The sequence below is a fragment of the Lathyrus oleraceus genome, chromosome 3 (assembly GCF_024323335.1).
Source record: "Lathyrus oleraceus cultivar Zhongwan6 chromosome 3, CAAS_Psat_ZW6_1.0, whole genome shotgun sequence".
Classification (NCBI taxonomy): domain Eukaryota; kingdom Viridiplantae; phylum Streptophyta; class Magnoliopsida; order Fabales; family Fabaceae; genus Lathyrus; species Lathyrus oleraceus.
The window spans coordinates 134,081,644-134,103,234 of record NC_066581.1 but is presented as its reverse complement, the minus strand read 5'-3'; the positions used below and the strand labels follow the sequence as shown (position 1 = coordinate 134,103,234).

Genomic DNA, 21,591 nt, shown 5'->3' with positions numbered 1-21,591 from the left:
GGATTGATGCAACACAATCATCATGTCATGGCTAAACAACTTTGTTTATTCTGAAATATCTCAAAGCATCTTGTGGATGGAAACTGCTTCAAGCATATGGAAAGAGTTGAAAGATCGATTCTATCATGATAATGTATTCAGAACTTCAGATATCCAAGAAGAAATTTTCACTCCCAAACAAGGTGATTCTTGTATCTCATATTATTACACAAAACTGAAGATGTTATGGCAAGAATTAGACAACCTTCCTCCAATTCCTGCATGTGAATGTGATATATCATATATAGAAATTGACAAAATTCTAAGTTACAAGGATTTTGGTCAAGTTATCAGATTCTTGAAAGGATTAAATGACGAATACTCTGCAGTTTGATCTCAAATCATGTTGATGGATCTAGTTCCAAACATTTGCAAAGTTTACTCTTTACTTGTTCATTAAGAAATACATATTATTTCTCCCATAGATGAATCCAAGTTGTTAGCTTTTCCTACTAGTCAATTTCAGGGCAGAGGTACTCCTTATTTTCTCGGCAAAAATGATAGGGTAATAGATCATTCATCGGTCGAGGTAGAGCTATAAAAGTTGGCACACATTATGGTATGACCAACCATACCATAGATACATGCTTTAAGAATCATTTTTAACCTCCTCATTAGCAAGAAAAAAAACCATATAAATAATGTGTCATATGATCCCACTCATGAATTTGAAGTCCAACCTAGATATACTAAAGATCAACATAATGATCAACCTTCAAATTTCATAGGCTTTACCTTTAACAAACATAAAGCTTTGTTGGCATTACTTTAAAAATCATCATAATCAAGCTCTCACAGTGTAAATTATCTCATTGCTCAACCAAAATCCAACATAAGTATTATTTACACTTTATATCATCATGTCAAACTTGAGTCATTCATCATTGACCCTTGACCAACTCAAAAATACTTGCTTGAAAATAATTTCTCCCATAACACATAAACTTATAAATGGTTCCTTAGTCACCACTGAATTTGCAGAAACTATCCTTTTATATTCTCATTTTACTTTAACTAATGTTCTATACTTGCCTCAATTTTCTGTCAATCTCATAGATGTCCTTAAATTAACTCACAGTCTTGAATGTCAACATTTTTTTTATAATTCCAATTGCTTGATACATAACTCATACTCCACGAAGATGATTGGTGCAACTGAATTAAGAGGTGAATTTTACATTCTCAAACATTCGCATGTTGAAGTTCCACATACACACTCATGTTACACTGATACATGCATCTATCGATTCTTTCATTTTTAAGCATAATACTTGGGTCAATTCTGTTAATCAGTATAATCTCACACATGACAATAATTGTAACATTTGATACTTAAGACTTGCTCATCCTTCACATGACAAGTTAATTGAAATAAAGAAAACTTTTCCATTTGTCCAAATGATGTTGTCTGATATACCTTGTGATGTTTTCTTCTATGCCAGGAAAAAGAGATTGTCATTTCCTCATAGTACTGATAAGTTTGTTGATATTTTTGACTTAGTCCATATGGAAATATGGGACCCTTTATCCATTCTTTCCCTCAATGGACACAAATCTCACGGTTGTAGATGATTAAAGTATATTTACATTGATTTTTCTTTTGAAATGTAAACTAGAAACATCAAATCTTATTAAGAATTTTATTTCTATGGTTCACACTCAACTTAATAGAAAAGTTAAATGCATTAGATAAGATAATGGAAATGAATTTCTCCTTAGAGATTTCTATAGAGAATCTAGCATTTTACAGCATACATCATGTGTTGGAACCCATCAACAAAGTGATATAGTTGAGAGGAAACACCAACATATACTTGGCATCACTAGAGACCTTCTATTTCAAGCTCAATAACCAAAGATTTTATGGTCTTATGCATTTATTTGTGCCATTCATATTATAAACAGACTCCATACACATTTCTTGTAAAATAAGTCACACTTTCAAATTTTACATCAATGTTTGTCTGATCTCAATCTTCTCAAAGCTTTTGCTTCTCTTTGTTTTGCATCAAAATTACAAGCTAATTGGAAGAAATTAGACTCTAGATCCAATAAGTGTTTGTATCTAGGTTTACAAATAGGTGTTAAGGGACATATTTTATTTGACTTACACTCCAAAGAAATATTTTTTCTAGAGATGTTATTTTCTTTGAGTCAATTTTTATTTACAAACTTTTTAACCATATCTCATCTACCCCTCATCACTCATCTTATAATTCTTCTTATCCAACTAATATATTTGACTTTCCTCCACGTTCGTGATTCTCACCACATAATCACATTAGACCAACTTTATCATAATAGACCTAATACTTCATCCAATACATTCAATGTTAACACACAAGATACCTCATCCACTAATCAGACTTCCTCTCATTCAAATTCACAACATTCTCACTCGAATCACTCACCTGTCAGAGCTTCATCACCCGACTTACCTGACCCTAATTTTCAACCTAGAAGATCTACTCGAGTCACTCACCCTCCCACATTCTTGCAATATTACGACTGCAACTTGATTGAGAATACAATTCAATCTCCTAATTCATACGAGTCTCCAATTTCTTCTTCAAGTAAGTACCCTCTATCATCCTTTCTCTCCTATCATAACTTTTCTGCTACACACACTCAATGCATTCTTACCATGACAACTTTCATAGTGATCCTTATGTATGTAGAGATTTGGTCTTAGGAAGATTGATGTTGATGATATTACTAACATTAAGACCCTCTTAAATGAAAAAATTAGAATCAACAAACTAGGAGAACTTAAATACTTTCTAGGTTTTGAAGTGAGCATACCAAAAGAAGGTATTACATTGAGCAAAAGAAAATACACACTTAACCTCTTACAAGATACTGATCGCGACTTTATGAGTCGAATTTGGGGTACAAACTGCAAGTGCACAGTTTTATCGCGTAGTTTTAAAAGATATCGATCCCACAGGGACTTATGAATCGATATACTGTTTTCTAAGGTTACTTCGTAAAGCTAAGGCGGGTAATACTTTGATTGTTTGGGGAAAAGTTAAAACTAGAAAATAGGATCTAAATTAAATATCAACTAAACGGATATCGGTATGTAGTTCGTCGTAATTAGGGAATCAATTCTTCGTTGGTTTCTTGATTTTAAAATAAATCTTTTCAGTTGACACTATTGATTAAAAGTCTTATCTCAAACTCTCGCTCTGTTGAATAAACTATGATTTTATATTAACGTAGCTGTCACTTATTAGTTAAGTCAAAAACCACTTTTTGAAAACAATAGAATCCGTAGAAACTCTTTTTAAGAAAACACTAATCGTTTAAACACCCTTATCTCAAACTCTCGCTCTGTTGACTTAGGTTATATAATTAAATTCAAATGCTTAACTCTCGTCCTCACATTCAACCTTTAAAAATACTTTTTGAAAAAGATTAGAATTTAATTAACTCTAAAAATTGCTATCGCTCTGATCTAGAATTAATGTCAAATTAACACTGTCCAGTCAAAAACTCAAACTCTCGTTCTATTGATTTTAACTTCTTTATGTCTTTTACTTTCGTACAAAAACCTTGTTATTAAACCTGTAAATTGAGACCGTGAAAAGAGTGATTTTAATTTTAAACTTAATTAAACCAACTTAGTTTTGATTCCTTCTGAAATTCTGGTGTAGTCAGTATTCAGATGTTCTACTTCAAGTCATGACATCTGATCTAACATTGTAACTAATACAGCAAGATAGTTATTAGCCACTGTACTAATATGCACAGGTTCACAGATGTCACGACATCTCATTCTATGTCGCCCTAGAATGTAAGAACCCCTGGTTCTGTGCTTCAGGAAGAAAGACTCAACAGAAGTCAAACCTAGCACTCACTTCAGTTGTTTTCTTCCATAGTTATCAGCATGATGTCTTACTGTTGATTTGAACATCATCTGTTACAGCATTACAGGTTTACCTTATTTTATAACTGGCACAATTATAACATGCAAAAGGTAAATACACAAGTAATTGTTAACCCAGTTCAGTCCAACATGACCTACATCTGGGGGCTACCAAGCCAGGAAGAAGATCCACTATTAGTAGTATCAATTCAGAGTTAAACTCCCCCGTTTACAACTCATCACTTAATCCCTACCCAATGCAATCTATACCTAGGAACTCCTAGATAGAAACCTCCAGTTTCCATTCCTATCACTACAAATACAATGTAATGTGCAAACACCTTGAACTTGCTTCACAGCTTCATTCAAGAACATAATCACTCTTGCCTACAGGCTTTGAGTGACAAACACTCTCAGGTTTACCACTGAGAAACACATGGTAACCTTCCCACAGATTGGGAGGTTTACCTTACACACACCCCTAAAATTCATTCTAAGAGGCTTACAAAGACTAGATTACAATCAGCTATTTATAACCTAATCACCCAAGTGGATTTGGGCCTTCAGAAATCGCAGCAAACTTCTCCTTTGCTGTTACAACATCAGCAGCAACTTTCTGCTACAAACAAGGTCTTCAATCTTTTAGTTCCTAAAATATCTCCATATTTAGTTCCTAAAATATCTCCATATTTAGTTCCTAAAATATCTCCACATTTAGTTCCTAAAATATCTCAAGACCTCCACAAATAATGCCACATAGGATTCTAACTAATTTCCACATATTAGTGTGCTAACAAATATGCTATTTGTTAGGTTCCTTAATTGTAGCTTGGTTGTTGGTTTCCTGGATTTTCTCTAAGCTGTTGACTTCCTGAAGAATAGCCCAAGAAAAAGCTGAAACAGAAAACTGAACAACCTACAATTTAGCATATGCTGTCAGGCATGAATGTCACGACATTCAGCTTGACATCAAGGTCCATATGCTGAGTCTGTTTTTCCAGAAAACAGACTGTACAATTTGCTGACCTGTACATGATCAAAATGACCATACTACAGTAACAGCTTACATTAATAAATGTCAAAGTGTCCAACTTAACATTTATACATTTGGCCTTAATTTAGTTCTGTTATTCTCTTGAAGAACAAACTAAGTTTTATGCTGAAGTATAGCAGAACACCACTCTGCCTAATCTTCAGTAGCTGCTGTCAATGATGAATGTCACAACATCCAGTTTGACATTCAGTCAGTAGGCCTTATGCCAGGTCTGGTTCTTCCTTGATAACCAGACTGCAAATGCATACTAAGTTCTAACAGAACTTCTGTTCCTTAGTATCTGTTGACAGGTATGAATGTCACAGCATTCAATAATCCTGTGTTAGCTAGTCCTGCAGTAACTACAATGTAGTCACATATACATGTCATGACATCAGTCAAGACATTAGTGTTTTACCATATAATGCAGCCAATTAAACACCTACAAACTCCCCCTTTGGCAAATTTTTGGCTAAAACACTTTGATCCCCATAACAGAGTTCATGGCAGCGGAATACTACTAGCTAATACACTCAGAGTGGCAGCACACTCACACACATGGAAGTTAAATAAAAACTTCGCATAGCAGCACACACATGTTAGAAGTTGCACCTAAACTTCAACATCAGCTGCAGGGGGGAATCTTCAGATCTGTCATGAGAGTCTGTTGTAGAGACCCACTCTGTTTGTCAGGGGTATTGGTGGTTATTACTCCCCCTTTTTGTCAAAAATGTTGCCAAAGCCAGCAACATAGCCAGAGCACACTGACAGAGTTCCAGACTTGGTTTTACTTCACAGTTTCAACCAAGTTCACATCCACTTGATCTTGCTTCACAGCTTCGATCAAGTAATCACCCACTTTTGCTTTACAGTAGGTACAGCCATATCAGATTCCAAGACTTTGAGTCTGACATCTTGATCCACTCCTGCATGAACACTTTCTTGAACTCCAGCAGGCACATAAGATATCTTATGTTAAGACATCTTGTGAATACTCTGTCCTTTTTGTTAACAAGGCAAACTATCAGCAGTTTAAACCACATAATAGTAGTTTAGTCAGCAGCAGGAGCAAAAACAATTACTAGTTATGGCTACTAGTAATACACACATGCACAAGGGTACTTCTTCTCCCCCTAAATCTGTGCATTCATCAAATAACAGCTGCTGTAACTCCAGCACCTGTACCAGCCAGAATGTCCTACTGGCATATGCTTCCATATTGTCATGACATCCGGTCAGACATTCTTCTGCTCACTCAGCCTTGACACATACCAACTTTATCCCACTATCTAACAGGTTTCCAAACCTTGTTATCTGAGAACACATAGACCACAAGCTTGATGATTACTTGCAGTGCAAGGACAGAACTCCCCCTGTCATGAACAACCCATTCTCCTCTTGAAGCTTGGAGATCACACATGGGCATATCCAACATCCCAAAGTTGGACCTTCACATACTTCCTGATTCAAAGAGACTCCAGACCACTTGATGAATGGAAAACATAAGACGCATCTTCATGTCTTCAAGAGCACACCCTCTGTTCAACCCTCTTAGCTGAACACATTCACACTCTGTGTCAATCTCTCTTCTAACCAGAACAGAAGACCACTTCACAAGATGTTCTAACATCAGCTGGGACATCCTTCATAACAGGACAAGGCACACCATCTGATAGTCTTCAGATATCACTGAGTCACCGGGTTGATCAAGAAGAACCCAGACATACATTGGGACATATACATTTTCATCCCATTACAAGAGATAATCTTCCATAGATAGCTCAGAACTCCTACCACAAGCTCCAAGGGATGAATAGAAAACACCTCCTTTAGTCTTCAACTTACTACTTTTCTGCTCAAAAGTAATTTGTCTCAGACTTTCCTCAAGAATAATCAGCTGCCATATGGATTATCTTGATTCTTCGAACTCACTCCTGAGATAGACCAAATGCCACTGGTTGATTACCTCCTTCATGAATCCTCATATGATAAGGTCAAATGCTGCTTTTTGACCTCCCCAAGTTTATCAGACTTCTCCCAAAGATATTCTGACCTTCCAAGTTAGACTTGAACTTCAAGCTTTTTGAAGTATCCAATCTACAACCCTGTAGACCTTTCTATCTCAAGTTGATGTGCCACTTCACCAACTAAGAATCTGATGTTGAACCAAATGTCACAACATTGTGTTTTGACATCCAGCTGTTGAATTCAGCTCCTTCTTCTGCCACTTGAAAGAACTTCCTCCCTTCACAGAACAAGAGTTCAATGTTCTCATAGACTTGATTGTGGAACCAAGTTTGAGTAAACAACCTCCATCCTGCAGGTTTGCAGTTAAGTCATCTAAGCTCACACCTTGATGAATCCCTGCTTCTTCTCCAAAGACATCAGACACTCTGATGTATGAGTCTTCAGAAGGACCAGTTAGAAACTAACCCTTCAGCTCTACCAAGGATTCCACATCCTAAGGCAAGGCTGTTTCCATGATGTCAAGACTGCTGCCACTTGTTCTTGACTTCACAGTGTGCATAAGCTAATGCACTTCCTTACCTAGATCAGAAATAAACTGATCCAAGTAACCACCATCAAGACTATGATGTCTTCTTCTTCTTGTACATACCAAGGCTGAACATGTTTCTTGCCAGGAAACCTTTTCAGAGATCATATGCTTTTGCTGCCACCAAAGAGATAGATCATAAGCCAATGTACTGTCCTTCCTGTGATTCTGCACAGGGTCTTGAAGAAGTGATGTTCCAACATCTTTAAGAACATCAGTTATCTTGAGCTCCAAGGATAATCAATTAAACACTTGCACTTGGCACAAGTAGACATTGATCTTAAATCCTTTCCCAATCATCCCTTCAGATACTTCCACCATAAGAATACTTTGAAAATACTCTTCTTGTGTCAACATCTTCTGCTTGCAAGCACCTCAACAGTCTTGAGACTCTTTCCAGATTAGATTCACCCTTAGGAATGAGAGAGATGAATCCTTCCTTGCAAATGTGTCACACATCAACCAGAACCCATGTGACACAGGTCAACAGCCAACCAGACCCTAGGCTGACCAGACTTGAGGAGGTTAACCAAAACTCCCCCTCAACTTAACAATCATGGATACTCCACACCAATATCCATGCATTGTACACATATGTCTCAACATGACATACACTATCCCTACCAGTGGCAACTAACTCCTCCAATCAGACTCCAGCTGACCATAAGTACTAGTGAGACACACAATACCAGTCGATAGTAGTTATGCATTGCCAGGGCATACTACTTCAACCAACCTCTGAATCTTCATATTCTTACTCCTTGACAGAACTGCCACTTCTGCACGTGGTGTTTGAATAACATGAATCATGGTTCCAATCCTCGTAGATGATACAGCACTCAGGTTACCCCATTATTGACTGCTAACATCCAGGGGACTTGTCTTCCAACACAGCATAGTACTTCAGGGAACACCTATCCAACCCTGCTCAATCTACAGGAATATGCCAAACAGCAGGAGATTGCACACTGCCACATCTCAACCAGCTCAACTTTTAGAGATCAGACTTCTAAAGGTGACCTTCTTGAGCACACATACAGTTGACCCTTCCCTTGTCAACTTAGCACACACAGATGTCTCCTCTTCCAGGTCAGGAGTAGGTTCCAAACAGAAGTATCCCTTTGTTTGATACCTAAAAACATCTGCTCTTCAACCAGTAGCTGCATACTTGTTGAACATCATGTTCTAACATCGCATAGAACATCAGTTCCACCTCCTTGGAACAAACCTTCCTTGAAGGTCTTCAAGGTCTTCATACACCCTACTCAAGAGAGTAAAAGAATCAGTGATTAAGTGATTCTTACCATCCTGAAGTGAGAACGTCATGATGAGTGGACTTGAGGGGACTCAAGTATCTTTGACATCTTCAGTAGATTATGATGAGATCTTGAATACAGCAGCCTTTCATCCACATGAGGGGAAACTACATCAGAGTTTGAGTTTTGCCATGTATTATGCAGCGGAAATCATAATACAACTCAACCTATGAACACACACTTCACCAGATTGGCCTCCAAGACCATACCAGGTTTGAATGTGTTTTAGTACTGGCACAGCTGTCCCACATACAGGCCAATAGCCAACCTCCAGAGACAGGTACACACCATTCCTGTCATGAACAGTCCATCCACCTACTTCAAGGGACCATTCAGGGAATTACAGAACCTTACACAGGTTCCAGCTTCAGTACTAACATAACTCCTTGCCAGCTACCAGAAAGTATCACCCATGGATCTCATCCAGAGACAGAACAGGATGCCTGCTCTGATACCAATTGAAATTCTGGTGTAGTCAGTATTCAGATGTTCTACTTCAAGTCATGACATCTGATCTAACATTGTAACTAATACAGCAAGATAGTTATTAGCCACTGTACTAATATGCACAGGTTCACAGATGTCACGACATCTCATTCTATGTCGCCCTAGAATGTAAGAACCCCTGGTTCTGTGCTTCAGGAAGAAAGACTCAACAGAAGTCAAACCTAGCACTCACTTCAGTTGTTTTCTTCCATAGTTATCAGCATGATGTCTTACTGTTGATTTGAACATCATCTGTTACAGCATTACAGGTTTACCTTATTTTATAACTGGCACAATTATAACATGCAAAAGGTAAATACACAAGTAATTGTTAACCCAGTTCAGTCCAACATGACCTACATCTGGGGGCTACCAAGCCAGGAAGAAGATCCACTATTAGTAGTATCAATTCAGAGTTAAACTCCCCCGTTTACAACTCATCACTTAATCCCTACCCAATGCAATCTATACCTAGGAACTCCTAGATAGAAACCTCCAGTTTCCATTCCTATCACTACAAATACAATGTAATGTGCAAACACCTTGAACTTGCTTCACAGCTTCATTCAAGAACATAATCACTCTTGCCTACAGGCTTTGAGTGACAAACACTCTCAGGTTTACCACTGAGAAACACATGGTAACCTTCCCACAGATTGGGAGGTTTACCTTACACACACCCCTAAAATTCATTCTAAGAGGCTTACAAAGACTAGATTACAATCAGCTATTTATAACCTAATCACCCAAGTGGATTTGGGCCTTCAGAAATCGCAGCAAACTTCTCCTTTGCTGTTACAACATCAGCAACAACTTTCTGCTGCAAACAAGGTCTTCAATCTTTTAGTTCCTAAAATATCTCCATATTTAGTTCCTAAAATATCTCCATATTTAGTTCCTAAAATATCTCCACATTTAGTTCCTAAAATATCTCAAGACCTCCACAAATAATGCCACATAGGATTCTAACTAATTTCCACATATTAGTGTGCTAACAAATATGCTATTTGTTAGGTTCCTTAATTGTAGCTTGGTTGTTGGTTTCCTGGATTTTCTCTAAGCTGTTGACTTCCTGAAGAATAGCCCAAGAAAAAGCTGAAACAGAAAACTGAACAACCTACAATTTAGCATATGCTGTCAGGCATGAATGTCACGACATTCAGCTTGACATCAAGGTCCATATGCTGAGTCTGTTTTTCCAGAAAACAGACTGTACAATTTGCTGACCTGTACATGATCAAAATGACCATACTACAGTAACAGCTTACATTAATAAATGTCAAAGTGTCCAACTTAACATTTATACATTTGGCCTTAATTTAGTTCTGTTATTCTCTTGAAGAACAAACTAAGTTTTATGCTGAAGTATAGCAGAACACCACTCTGCCTAATCTTCAGTAGCTGCTGTCAATGATGAATGTCACAACATCCAGTTTGACATTCAGTCAGTAGGCCTTATGCCAGGTCTGGTTCTTCCTTGATAACCAGACTGCAAATGCATACTAAGTTCTAACAGAACTTCTGTTCCTTAGTATCTGTTGACAGGTATGAATGTCACAGCATTCAATAATCCTGTGTTAGCTAGTCCTGCAGTAACTACAATGTAGTCACATATACATGTCATGACATCAGTCAAGACATTAGTGTTTTACCATATAATGCAGCCAATTAAACACCTACACCTTCATTCCGCTTACTTTACATACCGATACCTAAATAAATTAGCCAAACATACTAAACAGATCTAAATAATCAGCATGCATAAATAATTCCATCTCAGGCAAATAATATAAATAAACAGTAAAACAAAGCATATATAAATTCGAACAATAATTAAAGAACCTGAGTAATTAAATAGCAGTCTTGAACATCCACCACAGACCGGTTGGATTTGTTCTTGAATTCTTCAATCAGACAGAAAAATAAAAGTGAAGGAATAAAAAATCTAGGGTCTAACGTAAGGTTAGATCTAGTAAAAGATACACAATAGTTTCCGGTGTAGAAACTATTGTGCGAAAAAGAATTAATTAAGTGCTGAAAGCTTAACTGGAAAAGAAAATAAAAATAAAAATAAAAACTGCAATTAAAAAACAAAAACAGTAAAGAAAAATAATGGTATGCTTGCACGGCTGGAAGAAGAAAATTGAACGAAGTCGGAGAGCTTCTGCAGGGTTTGCAAAGCCAATATTTATACTGGTCACTTTGTTGTAACGGTTTCCAAAATTCTTCCGTTCACGTTCCAATGGTCAAGCGTAACAATAGGCCTCAACGTCTTTGTTGCGCTTCTGAAGCCAAAAATATAGGAGAATGGTGTGACGTCCGTCACACCATGTATTACGCTCGTAACACAAGTGGGTAAAGCGTGACGCTCGTCACAGCCTGTGTGACGCTCCTCACAGGCACAGTGCCTGTGCTTTTGGGCTGGGCTTTGGCTTTTGATATTTGCTTCTTTTCATTCCTTTTTGCACCTCCTTTTCTTCCTTTTTCACTTGTGCTTCAAATAAACTACCTGAGATAAAATAGAAAGAAAATACCGCGTAATATCGAATAAAATGAAATAAATTGAAGTAAATAATAATATAATTTAATTAAATTAAGTCCTAGAATGTGATACTATTTCATGTTATCAAACTCCCCCATACTTAAATCTTTGCTTGTCCTCAAGCAAAATACAGTATAGAACTTGTTTTTAAAATTTAGCTAGATGAAATTTCAAAACACACATCAATTCGTACTAGGTTGCAAGTAGATTTTGTTTAGAAGTAATGTGAGTCTAATCTCGACATCAAGAACAACCGTTACCGCATCTGATAATCTTACCTCATGCAAACCAGTTCGAGTCATGCTATTATAGCTAGCCTGGTTCTTTTACTCTTATTTCACCCGTTTTCATTCTAGCGAAATCACATTAAGCCCTTTATCGTTTCGCGCACATAGTGGAGTGATCGGTTAGTGATTCTGATCCCCTTTTTAGCTTGAAGCTCTGGTACATGAGTCGGATAACTTCGTTATTTAGTCCATTGCGAATTGCGGGGGATCGGACCGTAGTCCTCCCTACCAAGTTCAGTACCAGATACCTGCTGAACCAACTCATAATGGGTCTTTCGTATTATGTTTTGGTATGATCTGCAACCTTTAGATTAAATGATCTGGTAAGGATCACCTAACTTAATTAGTGCATTTCCTGATATACATATATATATATATATATATATATATATATATATATATATATATATATATATATATATATATATATATATATATATATATTATTTTGGGAATCATTCACTTATATTCATCGGCCCTCCACGTAGTTTGCTATTAAGATGGTGCTGACTTCTTGTATAAACTACTCGGGGTTACTATAAAGTTAAAAGTCCATGGACTTGTATAACAGGTGTCTTTCTGATCTAACATGTTGAGGTTTGTTTAGAGTGTTTGGCGGTAATAGTTTTTGTCTTAATTTGTCTCAAGTTCGATAAAATGAGCAACCTTTATACTTACTGAGTGTGTTGAATTTTTGTTATGGCTCATGGAAATTTTGAGGGAATAGATAATAGGAATTTTTCACACTTGGGACTTAACTTAAAATAAATCTATATTATAAGAAATATATATATATATATATATATATATAATATATATATATATATATATATATATATATATATATATATATATATATATAATATATATATATATATATATATTTTATAAGGGAAATAACAATGAAAAGAAAGATACATACTTGAGAAAAAAAAAGAAAAAGGAGGATAGAAAGAACACAGTTTCCCCCCATACTTAAATGAAACATTGTCCCCAATGTTTCGAAGAAAACAAAAGATAAATAAAAAAGAGAGGAAAAAGAAACTAAAGTTAATGCTGCCTGCCGCCTCTTGTTCTTGGACCTGGTGATCGTTGATGTATTTCTAAGTCGTCAAACCTGCTAAGCAAATCAGTGAACCGCTGGTCGGTTATGGCATTCCTCGCTTCCTGTTGTTGTTGCATTTGGCGCATCATTTGCATCATTTCGAGATTCTGTGCTTGCATACCATCAATAACATCCATGATGTCGTCGTTGGTTGCAGGCCTTCTTCGTCGACGACGTCGTGAGGATGGGCCAGCTGCATTATCGGAAGGGTTGAGCGGGACTGATTGTTGTGCAGGAGCATGATCACCTTGCTCCATTTCTTCGAACTCGTCTGTAGACGGGTTTGCATGTGAAGGCTCGGTAGCTTCGGGAGCATTCAGATCATAGAGGTGGCGGTTGGGGTTGGTGACATCTGTTAGGGCAATGTTGGGTAGAACAACGCTTGGGACTGCCTGGTTATTCACCATAAGGTAATATTTTCCGCCTACTCTGTTCTTAATTAGGCGGCTGGACCGACAGTAGCTTATATCCATAAATAGGGGAGGTAAAGATTCTAAAGTTTGGAGTCGGTCCCCTAGGTTTAAGCTAAGTGCTATGGTGGTGATTAATCCACCAATTACAAAAGGTTGACGGCCTCTAGCACATAAGGTGCGGATATGATGAAATAGGAAGGAGGGGGCGTTTACCTTAGTATTCGGTTCGAAGACGCATTCGAGGAAGAATAATTCCTTTGCGTTGACCTTGTTGTTGTTCGGTCTTCCAAAAACTGTGTTTTGCAGGATGCGGATAAAGTACCGGATAGTTGGGTTATGTATATGGGAAACAAGGAGCTCTTCCCAGTTGTTGGCATCTACACTGGATATTTTCCTAAAGTGGTCGAAGACGGCAACTGTGTTCCAGTTTGAGTTTGGAGGGATTCTGGGGTAGACTTGACCTTCTATGGGGAACTGTAGCATGGTACTCAATTGGTTTTGGGATAGGGAGTATTCGGTGTTGAACATACGGAAGGTTGCGGTACCGGTTAAGAATTCGTCTTCACCGGTGGGAGTGTTGTACGAATAGGAACTTAAAAATTCTAAGGTTAGGGATGGGTAGGTAGGTTGATTATGCGTGCATAGAAAGGTTAAATCAGCAAGACGAAGCATCCATTCTATACCTTGAAGTAATCCTAATTCTTGTAAACAAGTTAAATCAGGATACCTGGTAGAGGTGACACCTCGTTGTTGGAAACGCTCGAACTGCTCCCTTTGATAATTATCATCTTCGGATCGGAAGATGATGTTTCCGAAAGCTTGGTTGCCCGCCATACTGATGAATGAGTTGGAAGAAGTAATTAGGAAAGAAAAGAAATATATTTGATTGTATAGAATAGTTGTGATGTAGGAAGAAAGGTATGGTGGGTATTTATAGGAAAAAATTTGAAGTTGGAAAGGAAGTGGTTGAAAAGTAAATAAATGTGGGTTAATGTGAATAAATGGGGAAGGTAAAAAGGTGAAGTGGTGTAACGGTCGTCTCCCAACGGCTTGTAACGTTAACATGGTCAGAGGGTGTCATGCTCGTGACAGGGGCATGACGGGCGTCACAAGCACTTGGCGTGACGTCCGTGATAGATTGTGTAACGCTCGTCACACAGTCATATTGGCACGGGTACTGTTTGCGTTCTTCATAATAATTATAGTAATTTATATTTTTTTATTATTTTGTTTTGCTTTGCTTCAGATTATTTTACTCTGCTATTTAAATTTCCCCTGCATGCTATTCTACTTTGTATAATAGTGCATAAATATATTTTTTCTTTAATAAGTTATGTAGGTAGCAACAGTAGAGAGCATTATTGATAGATATTGCATAATTCATAATAAAATAGAATAAATCAATAGCTTCATAAAATAATCATAATGTAACATTGGAAAAAAAAAACAAAAATGCGAAAGAGAAACAAATACGAACATAATTTGAAATAACATTAATGAATAATCTAACTAAAACTAAATAACTAAGAAAAACGACTTCTATCCATCTGCATGATCTCTGGCCGGAGGAGCAAAGGAGTTAACACGGTATAGCAATTTGTGAAACTGATTTGTCATACTGTTCATGTATCCCAGAAATTTGTGTCTCATGTTAGCGAACTCTTCTCTGAGGGCGTCTTGTTCTGACATCAAAGCTTCAATGGCAGTGTTATAATCAGTTCCGGGCATATGATGTCTAAGGTCGGGTATTGCCGATCCTTCGGTCTGAACAGGTTGAGGAGGAGGATCAATATCATAATAACCAGATGGTGTCTGAGGGTCGGATTCAGTATAAGGAATCTGGTCATCACAAATTTCATAGTCCTGGATGGATTCAGTGGATCTAGCAGGAGAGGGGGTTTCGTTCAGATTGTAGAGCCAGTTATTGCGGTTATGGACACTAGTCCTAGGATTAGGCAAGGTGAAAAGGCAAAGAACTTGGTTATTAATTATAAGTTCAAACTCGTTAGATCCTAGGTTTGCTATAAACATAGTGTTGAAGAGGAAGGGTATACTCATAATAGTAATGCCACAAAAAGGGCTTAAGTCAAGCATAGGCTGACGTAATCCGATAGCATTACCAATCATGGTTATCAAACCGCCTATTCGAATTGGTGCTCGTTCATCTTGGATAAGGTGGTCTAAATTTGCCAACATAAAAGTGGCACCGTTTACTGGACGGTTCTGGGAAGCTCAAAATATGATGAAGAGTTCATCACGTGAAACTGTGGTACTGTTTGGCTTCTTCCCAAATAAGGTGTGGGTCAGGATCTTATGGAAATAACGAAAGGTCGGGTTATGTATGTTTCCAGAGAGAAACTCATGTTCCTCGGGATCGTCATTCCCATTCAAGCTTCCCCAAAAGTGTTCAAGTTCTCTATATTCAAAAAGTTCTTCTTGGCTCACTGTGAATGTGTCAAAGGAGGTAGGGAAACCTAAAAGGTTGGTAAAGTCTTGAATATTAAATTGGTACTCCATGTTAAACATTCTGAACTGGATGAAACCTCTGCTTATTCCTTTCCCATGGCTGGGTAGATAGATCAGGGAGCTAAGGAATTCTAGTGTTAGTCTTCGGTAAGTGACGAAATGTCTACGGATAGGGGAGGTTTCCCACCCTATCTGACTCAGCAAATACAGGACACTTTCTCTTAGTCCAAGGGCAGTCATTGCCCAGTCATCGGCATACAGACTAGGTAGCATCTCTCTCGTGGCTAGTTCCTCAAACTTTTGTTTCTGAGCTTTCCCTCTGAATTTGATACCCATACGATCGATTTGTCCCATCAGGTTAATGTTAGCTAGAGAAAAGAAAAGAACATGAGTTTTAGTCAGGATTTGGCCAAATGCCGAAAGAAGAAGAGAAAAGTTTTTAATAGATAAAAATAAATTAAGAATGAATACTAAACAAAATTTAAAAGAATAGTTAAGGAAGAAATGAAAAAATATAAATATTTGTGGGTTGTCTCCCACTAAGCGCTTTGTTTAATGTCGCAAGCTCGACATAAAAACTATCAATTATAATCTATAAGTTCTGGAGGCATTTCGTCTAAGTGCAAGACTTGCGAATCTTCATTGTTTTCTGCATAGTGATAATGTTTTAGACGTTGCCCGTTTACGGTAAACGGTTCCATAGATTTGCCTTTAATTTCTACCGCTCCACTGGGAAAAACATTGGTGATTTGAAAAGGACCTGACCATCTAGATCGTAGTTTTCCCGGGAATAACTTTATCCTAGAGTTAAATAAAAGGACTGTATCGCCTTGTTTGAAGATTTTCCTTGATATGCGCTTGTCATGCCATTTTTTTGTTCTTTCCTTGTAGATTCTGGCATTTTCGTAAGCGTCTCTTTTGAGTTCCTCTAATTCGCTTATATCAAGGATTCTCTTTTCACCGGCGGCTTTATAGTTTAAATTTAAATTTTTAATAGCCCAATAGGCTTTATGTTCTAATTCTACCGGGAGGTGGCAGGATTTTCCATAAATGAGCTTAAATGGGGTTGTCCCTATGGGAGTTTTGTAAGCAGTTCGATAAGCCCATAAAGCTTCTGGTAATTTCAATGACCAGTCTTTCCTTGAGGTGGCGACTATTTTCTCTAGTATCTGTTTGATTTCTCTGTTAGACACTTCCACTTGCCCACTGGTTTGAGGGTGGTAAGGTGTCGCAACTCTATGCCTTACGCCATACTTAAGCAATAGTTTTTCGAGTACCTTGGATATGAAATGCGATCCACCATCACTGACTACTATTCTTGGGACACCAAACCTTGGAAATATTATATTCTTAAAGAGTCTAGTTACTACTCGTGTGTCGTTTGTTGGAGAAGCTATAGCTTCAATCCATTTTGATACGTAGTCAACTGCTACGAGTATGTATTTGTTACCGAAAGAGGATGGAAAAGGTCCCATGAAGTCTATTCCCCACACGTCGAAAATCTCTACTTCCAAAACGCCCTTTTGTGGCATCTCGTCACGTCTAGATATGTTTCCTGTGCGTTGACATCTGTCACATTTCTTAATAGCTGCATGTACATCCTTCCATATATGTGGCCAATAAAAACCGGCTTGTAGGATTTTAGAGCAGGTCTTGGATGTACTTGCATGTCCACCATAAGGAGCGGAGTGACAGTGTTGGATTATATTTTCTACCTCTTCTTCGGGTATACACCGACGGAAAATACCATCGGGGCCTCTTTTAAAAAGTAAGGGGTCATCCCAGTAATAGTGTTTTATATCATAGAAGAATCGTTTCTTCTGCTGGTAGGATAAAGTAGGTGGAACTATTCCGGCAGCTAAATAATTGACGAGGTCAGCGTACCACGGTGTAACAGATATAGCTAAGGTGGTTTCTACCTGTTTATCAGCGTTATTTTCTTCCAAAGTAGCTATAAGTTTATCGTACGAGAAATCATCGTTAATTGATGTTCTTTCCGGTTCAAGGTTCTCAAGTCTCGAGAGGTGATCTGCTACTACGTTTTCAGTTCCTTTCTTGTCTTTGATTTCCAAATCGAACTCTTGTAGCAACAGGATCCACCTTAGGAGTCTAGGTTTAACATCCTTTTTTGTTAAGAGGTATTTGATAGCAGCGTGGTCAGTGTAGATGATTATTTTGGCTCTGACCAAGTAAGAACGAAATTTATCTAGTGCAAACACTACTGCTAGAAGTTCTTTCTCGGTCGTGGCGTAATTCATTTGTGCTTCATCTAGAGTTCTACTTGCGTAATATATAACGTGAAGCTTTTTATCCTTTCGTTGCCCTAAAACAGCACCTACAGCGTAATCACTGGCATCACACATTATTTCGAATGGTTCGTTCCAATCTGGTGTCTGCATTATGGGCGCGGAGATCAGTGCTTGCTTTATCCGCATACGGAAAAGTCATCCATAAATACTTCCATGATGTTTTCTAGAAAATCGGCGAATATTACCATCATGCACCTTTGGAAGGTTGCAGGAGCATTACACAAGCCAAACGACATTCGTCTATAAGCGAAGGTACCAAAAGGACACGCGAACGTTGTCTTTTCTTGGTCATCAGGGTGAATTGGTATTTGAAAGAAGCCTGAGTAACCGTCTAGATAGCAGAAATGAGAATGTTTTGCTAATCGTTCTAACATCTGGTCAATGAATGGTAAAGGGAAATGATCTTTTCGGGTTGCTTTGTTTAGTTTCCTATAGTCAATGCATATTCTCCATCCCGATTCGATTCGTTTGGTTATAGTTTCTCCTTTTTCATTTTCAATGACTGTTACACCTCCTTTCTTTGGTACTACGTGTACAGGACTAACCCATTTGCTATTAGATATAGGATATATGATACCTGCCTCTAATAACTTGGTTATTTCCTTCTTCACTACCTCACTCAGGATCGGGTTTAGTCTCCTCTGGTGTTCCCTAGAAGTTTTACAGTCTTCTTCTAGCATGATGCGGTGCATACAAATAGAAGGACTTATTCCTTTAAGATCGGTGATGTTGTATCCTAGTGCGGTTGGATATTTTCTTAAGATATGCAGGAGTTTTTCTGTTTCGAGTCTTCCTAGGTCAGCATTAACTATCACTGGTCGTTCAAGTTCTAAGTCTAGGAATTCATATCTCAGATTTTTGGGAAGTGTTTTCAGGTCCAGGGTTGGTTTCTTAAGGCATTGCGTAGGGTCCGGTGTTATTGCTGAACATTGGTTAAGTTTGTCTTCTACAAGATAGTCAGATGATTTGTCTTTTTCTAACTCTGTTTCTTTTATGCATTCATCGATGATATCCATGAAGTAACATGTATCTTCTATTGCAGGTGCTTTCAAAAATTGGGAAAGAATGAACTCAATTTTCTCTTCTCCTACTTCGAAAGTGAGTCGTCCTCGTTTTACGTCTATGATCGCACCGGTCGTTGCTAAGAACGGTCTTCCCAGTATAATGGGTGTAACTTCATCTTCTCTAATATCCATAATTATAAAATCGGTTGGAATGTAGAATTGACCTATGCGCACTGGAACGTTTTCAAGAATTCCTATAGGATATCTAACGGAACGATCTGCTAGTTGCACAGACATTTTAGTTGGTCTTAATTCTCCCATTTCCAGTTTCTTGCATATGGATAAAGGCATAACACTAATACCGGCTCCTAAATCGCATAAGGCTTTGTCAATGACAAATTTTCCTATGTGACAGGGTATAGAGAAACTACCTGGGTCTTTAAGTTTAGGAGGCATATTTTGGATTATAGCGCTACATTCAGCGGTGAGTGTAACGGTTTCGCTATCTTCAAGTTTCCTTTTATTAGAAAGAATTTCTTTTAAGAACTTGGCATATGAGGGCATCTGCGTAATAGCTTATGTAAACGGAATTGTGACGTTTAATTGTTTTAGTTGGTCAACAAATTTTTTGAATTGGCCCGCATCTTTGGTTTTAATAAGCCTTTGAGGGTAAGGGATAGGTGGTTTATAAGGTGGTGGAGGTACATAAGGTTCCTTCTTTTCTACGGTTTCCTTATTACTCTCTTCCTTTTCCTTAGGTTCACTTTCCTCCTCAGTTGACTTTTTAGAGTTTTGGTTTTTTATCCTTGGGTCAGACGGTCCTTCCACTTCCGTTCCACTTCTCAGTATAATTGCATGAGCGTGGCTTCTCGGGTTAGGTTGGGGTTGTCCAGGAAATGTACCAGTTGGGGCAGCAGTAGGCGCTTGTTGTTGAGCTACTTGTGATATTTGCGTTTCCAGCATTTTGTTATGGGTAGCCAGGGCATCTACTTTACTTGCTAGTTATTTAATTTGTTCGCCAGTGTGTACATTCTGGTTTAAGAAATCTTTATTGGTTTGCTGTTGAGATGCTATAAAGTTTTCCATCATGATTTCCAAGTTGGATTTCCTAGGGGCGTTATTGTTGGGTGTAGATGGGATCGGCTTTTGATATCCCGGAGGTATAGCTGGGGCTTGATTTGGAGATTGTCCAGGTGCGTATAGAGCGTTATTACTCTTATATGAAAAATTGGGATGATTCTTCCAATTTGAGTTATAGGTATGCGAGTAGGGGCTTCCTTGAGCATAGTTTACTTGCTCCGCTTGGATTCCTGTTAGGAGTTGACAATCTGCAGGAGTGTGACCTTGGATTCCACAAACTTCGCAATTCTGAGTTATGGCAACCACGGTGGCTGGAGGTGATACATTTAAACTTTCAATTTTCTGGACCAGAGCATCCACTTTTGCATTAACATGATCAAGGTTACTTATCTCGTACATGCCTGTTTTCGTTTGAGGTTTTTCTACCATTGCTCGTTCGCTTCCCCACTGATAGTGGTTTTGAGCCATGCTTTCGATAAGTTGGTAAGCATTAGCATAAGGTTTGTTCATTAGTGCACCACCTGCGGCGGCGTCTATTGTTAACCTCGTGTTGTACAGGAGACCATTATAGAAGGTATGAATTACTAACCAGTCCTCTAAACCATGGTGTGGACAAAGTCTCATCATGTCTTTGTATCTTTCCCATGCTTCGAAGAGAGACTCGTTATCTTTCTGTTTAAATCCATTTATCTGGGCTCTTAACATAGCTGTTTTGCTTGGCGGAAAATATCGGGCAAGAAAAACTTTCTTCAACTCGTTCCATGTGGTGACTGAATTGGAAGGAAGAGACTGGAGCCATCTTCTAGCGCTATCTCTTAATGAGAAAGGAAAAAGACGAAGTCGAATTGCCTCTGAAGTGACACCGTTAGCTTTAACAGTATCAGCGTATTGGACAAATACGGATAAATGAAGGTTTGGATCCTCGGTAGGATTTCCAGAGAATTGGTTCTGTTGCACTGCCTGCAACAGTGAAGGTTTAAGTTCAAAGTTGTTTGCTTCGATTGCGGGTGGAGCAATACTCGAATGCGGCTCATCTTGCGATGGAGCGGCGTAATCTCGAAGAGCACGAGCTGGTTCTGCCATCTCGGG

The 21,591-nt window shown here is 38.2% G+C and overlaps 1 non-coding gene across 1 annotated transcript; it reads left to right on the top strand.

Annotated features, from left to right (window-relative positions):
- Positions 1–21,100: 21,100 nt before the first annotated feature.
- Positions 21,101–21,207, top strand: LOC127133275 (small nucleolar RNA R71). The gene has a single exon (XR_007807262.1). It is a non-coding gene; the product is annotated as a small nucleolar RNA R71 (small nucleolar RNA).
- The last annotated feature ends 384 nt before the right edge of the window (positions 21,208–21,591 follow it).